Raw genomic sequence first — 9968 nt, 5'->3', positions numbered from 1 at the left:
AATGCGTCACGCCATGCCAAAAAACTTGTTTAACTACAAAGAAGTGTGGTAGTACAAAAAGTCTCGGCAGTGGTAACTATAACCAACAGCAAGCATTAGCCATCTACAAATAAGACTTAAGGATATGTGTAACAGGACTAAGTAGTGTATACCTTCACCACAAAACTTGTCTAAAAACACCGTTTTTGTGTGTTTTCTGCTTACTCTTCGCCTTAATCCGCTGGATTATGATTTATGGTCAGTTTTAGAGCGTACGGCTTGCTCTAAACGCCATGATAATTTGAAGTCCCTAAAACAATCCGTACGATTGGCATTGAAGAATTTTCCCATGAAGGAGTGCGTGCTTCTATTGATACATGGCTTATTTTTTTTATCGTTTTATATTTATGTATTTAACTAACAGACTGTAAAAGTAATAAATGTTATTTGCAATAGATTTTTTTTGTTTTTTTTTTTGTTTTCTTTGTTTCAGTATTTATGGCAAGACTAGGTATTTAGATTTAAACACAAAAAGGAAATATTTAGTGGTCGTATTTATGACGGCACGAAGTAGGTGTCAGTGTCTACGCTAGCGCGCGGCTACTAGATTTCTTACAGGATGTTCCGAAAAAATATAATGGAAAAAATATTTATTTACTTAGGTGAATAAAGTATTTTATATTAAGAATATTTTTTTATGATTACGGTTAAGATGTTCTACTCGTCGCAGTATTTATCGTCGTCACTGTATATTTCTTAAATTTTTTCTTTCTGTAAGTACTAAGTACATAGTCCAAAAAGTACTCGCTTAAAAACTACTCATTTAGGGTCAATAACCTCTGATCTCAGTCATGTCAATATAAAGAAGTATTTAGTATTTTTATTAAGAGACATTAACTTTATGCAAAACTTTAGTGACTCTCCCACAAAGCCTTGGTAACAGTTGGTAGACGTATCAAATGTATATAACAACTATTTTAATTACCTTTCCAATGTTGGACATCAAACGGGTAAGTATCGCTATTACAGCCATAAGCTTGCCATTGTTCAATATTTCCAGATAATGGCTATATTATCTTTATTAACAACGATTTATATCTTTGAAACGGCTTGACCGATTCTCATGAAATTTTGAGTGCATATTGGGTAGGTCTGAGAATCGGACAACATATATTTTTCATCCCCCTAAATGTTAAGGGTGGTCCACACGATTTATTTTTTAAAACTTTTTTGAAATTTTTTGTAAATTTGTTTGATTATGAGTCAGCATTATAAAATACGATCAATAGTTACTTTTGTATCGCGTTTTTACTATCGACAATACAACGTTTGCTGGGTCAGCTAGTATTTTATAGAAATCGTGGTCAAATAAGCGTACCTCGTGAAGTAACAAACAAAAACTTGTTATGCCTACTACTCGGCTAAGTCGAGTTAGTAAGTCAAGTAAGTACTACGATAGTCAAAAGAATTGTTAAAGAACGTTTGTGTGGTAAAGGTTACTATAACATAAATTACTTTCTTAATGATACCACCTATTAGGAATGGAACGACCACCCTCAGGCTATTAAATGATAAGTTTAATTGTACAATATTACTTTGTAAACATATTTTTTGATGAAAATAAAGCCCGCTAATTTTGCGCCCGTTCTTTTCAGGTCTGATGAGGCATTATTTTTGGAATGGGTGGTTGTTTTTGACTTTCAATAATGTGATGTCACATCCTATTTTGAATAAAAAAGTGAATTTAATTTTAAGTGATCACCGCAATTACATTAACCTGCAAATCCGGAGGAACCAAGGCGTTGCCTCTGTATTAGCAAGGTGTAGGTTCTTTAGGTGTACTCAATAACTCTTGTATTTATTAGTATTAATTTACTTTTTATTCTTTTTTTGACTTACTCATGTAAGCCTTTCAGTTTTTGACATTTGAGTATTTTTGTTGCGTCACTTTGCATATATTGTAATTGAAATGATTTGTAAAACAACTAAAATGTAAATCTTGACTTAAAAGAGTGGCAATGAGTTTCTTGCTACTTCTTCTCATTAGCTCAACCCTTTACGAAGTAGCGGTAAATTCAATAAGAAACAATATTTTTATATTTTTTTTTGATATTCATAAGTGTCATTTCTGTGACCTACATGAATAAAGTGTTTTTGAATTTGAATTTGAATTTGTATGTGTTATCGTACTGCAAACGCAAATTTGTTCCACGGTTAAGAGGAAATACCACATCCAGTTGGTGATGATAATACTTAACTTTGTAACCAGTGGTATGATGGTGGAATTGTACGGAAGTAGGGCTATCATTTAGTGATTTGAATAGTCCTGATAAAAAGCCTGACATTTTGAAATTCAGACTTTTTAGTTCGTTTCGATTTCTAATATACTTTTTTTCAAAACTGAATAGTTTGCGCAAGAGACACTTCCAAAGTGGTAAAATGTGGGGGGGACACATTTTACCTTTGTAACTTCTAAAATAAGAGAATGATCTAAAAAAATATATGATGTACATTACCATGCAAACTTCACCGAAAATTGGTTTGTACGAGATCTAGTAAGTAGTTTTTTTTAAATATGTATAATTGCTGAGAGCTCATTTGCACTGTATGATTTTGACCAAAGATTTTTTGCCTTTTCCATTTAAATAATTTAATATCATTTTCCTATATATATATAACTTTTATATTATGTTACTTGTTGCTACGGAACCCTTCATGGGCGAGTCCGACCCGCACTTGGCTGCTTTTTTAAGAGTCTGATGTCGTATTGTGCTGGAAACGCAAATTTGTGCCACGGCTTAGAGGAGTAATACCACATCCAGTTGGTGATGATAATTCTTAACTTTATAACCAGTGGTGTGATGGTGGAATTGTACAGAATTAGAGCTACCAATTAGTGATTTGAATAGTCCTGACAAAATCTTAAAATTTCGATAAAAGTCCGGATTTTTTAGTTGATCTCGTTTAGATTTTGTGTCTCGTAAATACTTTTTTGATATGATATGATATGATAACTAATAATTTAGTTAATATTTTTATTATAAATTAATTAGTTAATATTTTTATTAGTAAATTATTATTAATTAATTAACACATTAAATGTTCGCTTAGGTGTTTTCGTAAAAATGTCGAGTCATGAACGCAACTTCATTGATGTTTGATTTGACAGGACCACAGAATACATTTTTATTAATTCGTTCTTCTATTGCGAACAGGCTATAGCCCGGGCTCTTACTGCCTCCTCTTTTGTATTTTCATTTTTTGTATTTATTTTCAGTATTTTATTTTACAGAGGGCCAATTAAGTATTCTCATCTCATCTTTCATCAATAAAATTTTTACTTTTCTCTACGTTTTCACTTTTTTTTAAAGTTATTAACAACACGATTCTCTTTCCTCTAAGGAAGTTCAAACTTTTTTCGAATCGCTCACTTTGACACATAAGCTATCCAGTTTAGGTTGAAATATTACCTCATAGTACGAATGAATAAACGAACTAAATCAGTTTGCGATTCAATTGACATAATTTTTGGCATTCAATTGACCTCATTGCGATTTAATCAGTTGATTTGACGTCAACCTAAATTAGATAGCTCTTAACATGTCGTGGTACGAAATAGCAAAGCAGTTCATTTTAGGTTGTCAATTGAATCGCAATGAAAGAGTTCATGGTAGGCCCGCTGGGCCCGCCGCGCAAACTTCAAAATGTGTATGTACCAGAGTACAGAGTACACAGGTAAAAAGTGAAACTTCTTTATATGACATATCATTTTTGCACTATTTACAACTTCAAATTGGGTAGATAAAAAAAAATACCTGCATGTCATGAAAAAAATACCTGTGTAATAAAATTGCTTTATTTTTATAGACATGCATACAAATAAAACTTTTTATTTAATCACTTTCAAAGTAATATATTATTATTTACGTCATTTTATAAAAAAAAAACTACATGGCCTGCATCTGAAAATCGTGACGAACGAACACATAAATACATAATTATAATTAATTAAATTATGTAAAAATAAGTTGAAATTAAGTAGTACTAATAGTTAATAATACTTACTTACTTTATAGTTTATATAAATTGTTATATATTTTATAAATAAACAAGGCATAAATAAATAAATATAAAAATAATATGCAAATTCTTATCAGCCCAAACACTGTTTGAATTTGTTTTATTAATGGATTCCGATCCGATGATATACATATTATCATAAATAAAGGTTCATAGAAAAAAATGTATTTGTCTACATAAGATTATCAAATAACACTTTTCATGTGGTTGATGTGTTGTTGAAGATCCTCCCCTACTTATAGATCCCATGTCCAACATATTATAATAAATTTACAAGAAAAAATATTTATTCAGATACATCCTGGAGTTCTGAGGTTACAAAAAAATATATACGACTCTATGTTCGTTTTTGTGAAGCCGGTTACAAAAGAACAGCTAAACGGCTAACAGAGCAGCTAAAAATTATCTGGGTGTAACCTGGGTATAACACATTTATTCAGTTACTTTGTTCTTATGTGACAAGACGCGTATTGCTTTTTAATTTAAAGTTTTCACATGATGCTGGCAATGAAATTGATGTCATAAAACTAATACGTAACATTAATTAAGTACGAAGTGTTTAAACTTGCGTTTAATATAGAATCATGTTTAAATTATTAGATTGTTACACTAATAAAACCGAAATGAATATCACTCTTGACATGTGATATTGTGGTTGTGGAACAGCTTAATTGTATTTGATATGACATTTGAGATGAAACGTTGCAATTTAAAGTTATTTAATTAAATGTGATTTATCAGCCGGCAATTAAAATGGTCCTGCCAAGCCGGAAACCAACAGGCCACAAACAAATCAAATCACAATAAAAACTTACATTCAATCTGTTTCCCTAAATGTGGAATGTAAAACGAAATTGTATTCAAACACCAAAACAAATAATTGTAATTAGCGCGTGGGAATGCTTCTAGGCCTTCATCCCCCAAGTTTGTTGACCTCGCCGACAGAGCTTTACGAAAACTCTGAGACCGCTGCGTGTTCTTATATTTCAGCGACTGAAATATTGTCAGTCGGCATTCAGCCGTCGTTGACGAAGGACGTGTGTTGGACGAAAGCTCCTCACTTTAAGCGCGTCGCGTAAATAACTTCGATAACTCTTGCAAATGTGTAACTGCTATATGAAATTAGAAACTGTGAAACTATTCAAACTTTCCGTAAATATTTAAAAATTCGTGTAGTTTAACAAAACTGGAGTGACATTAAGAGTGATTTAGTTACAACAATAGATTCGATTAGAGTGAGTTATATTGTTTGGACTTCTCGCTTCCGACAATCACTAAAATCGGAGCAAATTGCCTTCAAAGCACGTCGAATTTTGAACGCATTCGAATTGGTTTGAAATAGCACGTGGTTACTTCCGTTGGTGAGTAACATTTCTTGTTTTACAGCTAATAATATTATGTTACGAATACTGACTAGGTATCGTATTTAGGTAATTTTATAAATAACATTCATCACTCGTTAATTACAGTTCGTTACTCTGTTTTTTAAGATTGTTAAGTATGTACTAATAATGTAACTAAATTTTACAATTACAACACTTTTTAAACGTGCAATTGCTCAGTAGCAATACAGTTATTGTTACGTTAGATCTCTCTGAAAACATGATCCTACAAAGGTAACTAAACGTCGGTTCATATAAATAATAACTTTTATGTACCATAAAACCTTATGTTAAAAATACAGTTATAATTACGCGCGTTTTAAAAATACACACATTAAATTATCAATAAATATTATCATACGTTTATTGGTAATATCAAATCTGAAATTTATATTATTTTTGAGTACTAAACATATTTAATAATTATTTTTTTATTTTTTTCATTCAACATCACATTAATTTGGGAAGTCAGCTCTTATGGGTTCTAAAAAAAGAGCTTTAACTATTACAAAAATCATACGAATATTATTAAATACGATGTTTATATAAAAAAAAATATTCTGAGATAAACTGTTATTGTTATTTTTGATACAAGACCTGTAATAACATTGGTATTTTGAATTTTCGTTTATTTATATTGTGTTTTGTTTATGTTAATTTCAGAACGGGCTAAATCGATCAGTTTATGATGCATTGTAAGGCTGGATTAACATTAACCAGTGGGAGGCTCCTTTGCAAAGATGCCGGCTAGATTATGCGTACCACAACGGCGCCTATTTCTACCGTGAAGCAGTTATGTGTAAGCATTATTGTGTTTTGGTCAGAAGGGGGCGTCGTAGCTAGTGAAATTACTGGGCAAATGAGACTGCGCGTCTCGTCCCTTATTACACAATATTTATTATTGTATTTTTTTTTCTGTTGCCTTAGAATTCCGTCCCTTTATTGTTTTCGTATATTAAGGTTTTTGTCATTTGAAAGGATTGTCAATAACTTGTTACATTTAAAGAAATAACTTAAGAATAATACAAATTAAATTTGTACCAGCTTTCCAACTGAGCTCTACTTCTCGAACGGATCAGTTGGTAAGAGCGGACGAAACCCGAGTGGTCGCGGGTTTGAATCCCGCATCGTTCATAAATTTTAGTCGCAAATATAATATGTATGTTTTTAATACATAGCGCATTATTCGCAAAATTACTGATTTTCTTAACATTAATATGTATTTTAAATATTTAATAGGGCACCAAGATCACAATGTTTAAAATAAATACATAATAAATAAGAATATATGTTTTTTTTTATTTGTATATTGAATAGTTTGACGGTCTATGTTACTGGTTAGTGAGAATTTAATACAAACTATGTGTGAGCCATTGTCAGTCATATTTTTAAAATGTCTCCCAAAAAGACTTCGGCTGGGTTCAATTCAAGTCAAATTGCAACTTTTTTCTAAAAATTTGCTTACTTGTATTTACCATTGTATTGTACCTACAATTTTTCTTAAGATAATACGGGACGAGACGAGCAGGACGTTCAGCTGATGGTAATCGGTACGCCCTGCCCATTACAATGCAGTGCCGCTCAGGATTCTTGAAAAGTCCAAAAATTCTGAGCGGCACTAATGAGATAATATGTTAAGTCTCACTACCTACTGCGCCCATCCGATCGAAACACAGTTATGTTAATTGTTTACTCATTACTACTTCACAGCAGGAATAGGCTCTTTGTGGTACCCATAATCTAGCCAGCATCCTGTGCAAAGGAGCCTCCCACTGGTAAATTGCACCCTGGTTCGGAATTGCTAACTTTCTTAACTTTCTGAACATGAAATATTTTTTTCAAATAAAATTGATTTAAACTCTTCACAGACGACTTTACATCGCATCAAGTCAAGGTACCTTCTAGATCTCGCGAAGCATGGCAAAATAAACACGAAAAGAACTGACACAGTTTCTGTGAATCATCATTTTATTATTATTAGATACACATGGTAGGAAGCCGAGAGCATTATTTATCCGGTATTTTATGGTTTGACGTAACTCATACATTTTCACTCAATACAATGGACAATAAAGCGGCCCTTTTCGAGCATAATACTAAGAAAGTTGGTACTGTGAAGGCAGAATCAATCGATATTTCTTTCGACGTGAGAGCTCAGAGACATTTTTTTATGACAATAAGGGTCAAGACGAGCGGGACGTTCAGCTGATGGTAATTTATACGCCCTGCCCATTACAATGCAGTGCCACTCAGGATTCTTGAGAAATAAGATATCGAGCCTCATTTGCCCAGTAAATTCACTAGCTACGGCGCCCTTCAGATCGATACATAGTCATGTTTACACATTACTGTTTCGCGGCAGAAATAGGTGCCGTTGTGGTACCCATAATCTAGCCGGCATCCTGTGCAAAGGAGCTTCCCACTGACATGTGCCATAGGTGTAAAACTAAATTACTAATCATTAATACTCTTCTCCAAAAACCTTAAATTTCGTTTTTGTATTGATTATTGAAATTGATTTTTGGAGTTTATTGGAGTTTACTCTTTAAGAATCGATTTACATATAAGGCGCCCGGTATGAGAAAAATATGGATAGTAAAATCTACTCATCAAATCTCTCATAGTAACGTTTTTGGTGCGCATCATTTCTCGCGCACCTTTCACTGTCTTGTATTTTAAAGCTTAATTATATTATTGAAATTGATTTACTATTATACTTTCATAAAATTAAGTGAAAATTCTATAAATTATGGAAGAATGTGGTGTAAATAATAGTGCCCGAAAATATGATAAGCACGTGGATACTAAGTAAGTTGCAATTCATACATTACAACACTATGACATGTATTGTATATAAAATAAACATGTGTGCTTTGTATTTATTAAATATTGAATTATTCAATATATTTCATACAAATTTATATGAGCTATGCACCTAATTAAATGTTTAATTTAATATGAAGAGTATATATATAGCGCATTTCACGCCAAATAGACAATTTTTAACGTATTTTTTTTAATATCTTTAATTTTTTTAAAGTTGTTTTTGAACAAATGTTTCAAATACATTACAATAATTAGAGTTCACATTTCGATGTGAACTGGTCTGTTTGTAACCGATTGGACTTGATTTTGTTTAGTACCTGTTCAAAGACAATCGTTCTAGAGAAGTAAACTCCAGTCGTACGTCGGAGCTGACACACACACTTTTTTTATGGAAGAGGAGGAAGAGCGAGCGTACGGGTCACCTGGCATAAAGTGATCACCGCCACCCACATTCTCTTGCAACATCAAACTCCAAAGGAATCACAGGAGCGCGCTTTATTTAAAGGTACCCATGTCGTATCGTCCTGGAAAAACCGCAGAAGGAAGGTTATTCCACAGCTTGGTTGTAAATGGAATAAAATTCCTTGAAAACTGAACTGTGGAGCAACGCCACACACCTAGATGGTGGCTAGATGGTGGATTCTAATTTGTGGCGTGTCGTGCGTAGGTGTTATTCTTGTAATGTGGCAGATGATGCACTTGACAATCACTAATATGTAATTCATGAGAGTGTTAATGGTATGTACTATCGCAGTTCATGATTTTTTGAGTTGGCAGAGAAATTGCAGAGAATTTCAACAGCGAGACAGTGTTCTTTGAAACGCGTGTTATTGACTTGGAATCAACACCACAATGTACGATAAAATAATGACTGCAGTGAATTGAAGTAGCGGAACATAGGCATTAAAAGCATTTATCTTCTCAAAATTGATTCCTAATTCTTTTTGATGTCATTTCTAATATACTAGATACTACTACCGCTTCGGAAACAAATAAGACAGAGAAGAAGCGGCGCAAGAAACTCGTTTTTTTATAAGAGTACGAACAAGGTCGTGCTAGCTTGGGAAATGTAGTGCCTGTGTTGGTTTCAGAGTTTAAGAATAATTAAATATAATATATTAAAGAAAATAATGTATTTGTAACTATTTATTAGTTAATGCTGTCTTTATTGCTTTTCTTCGGAATATCGTTCTTGAAATCAACTACAGAGAGGATATGTGATATTTTATAAATATAACTACTTAAAAAAGTACAGCTTGATAATTTCTTATAATAAATAAATATTTGTAGTATGTGTCAAATATTTTTGCTCTTAATAGTGATTTTCATTATTATAACACTATAAATAAGGGATTGCTTGTAACTAATTCTAGTAGGCTTCATAAGATACAAAATGGCTTTAAGGGTAAATGTATACACTTCTATAATAAAGTCTCAGCCACTGTTCAGGCATTATCTATAAATAAATTTAAATGTTTTATAAAAAAAATGGCTCTGTCGTAAATCCTATTATTCCACTGCTGTATATCTAAATGATCGGACAGCCTGGGACTAGATTGTGATTATTTTATAGCGATAGAAATGACTGTACAATATTGTATATTTTTATTGAAAAGAACGCAAAAAAAGAATGCTGGGAGAGTTTCTTGCGCCCCTTCTTCTCTCTCAGAGCACCATTTGTTCAAAAATCAAAATCAAAAA

General features: G+C 32.4%; 1 protein-coding gene across 1 annotated transcript in view; it reads left to right on the top strand.

Annotated features, from left to right (window-relative positions):
* The first annotated feature begins 5086 nt into the window (after positions 1-5086).
* Positions 5087-9968, top strand: part of LOC126974105 (G-protein coupled receptor moody-like) — a 134398-nt gene continuing 129516 nt past the window's right edge. The window contains exon 1 of the mRNA XM_050821521.1: positions 5087-5420. The gene's annotated coding sequence lies outside the window, so the exon portion shown is untranslated. The remainder of the gene's footprint in view (positions 5421-9968) is intronic.

This window comes from Leptidea sinapis, chromosome 31, assembly GCF_905404315.1.
Source record: "Leptidea sinapis chromosome 31, ilLepSina1.1, whole genome shotgun sequence".
Taxonomy (NCBI): domain Eukaryota; kingdom Metazoa; phylum Arthropoda; class Insecta; order Lepidoptera; family Pieridae; genus Leptidea; species Leptidea sinapis.
The sequence above is the reverse complement of the archived record's forward strand: the minus strand, read 5'-3'. Positions and strand labels throughout refer to the sequence as shown.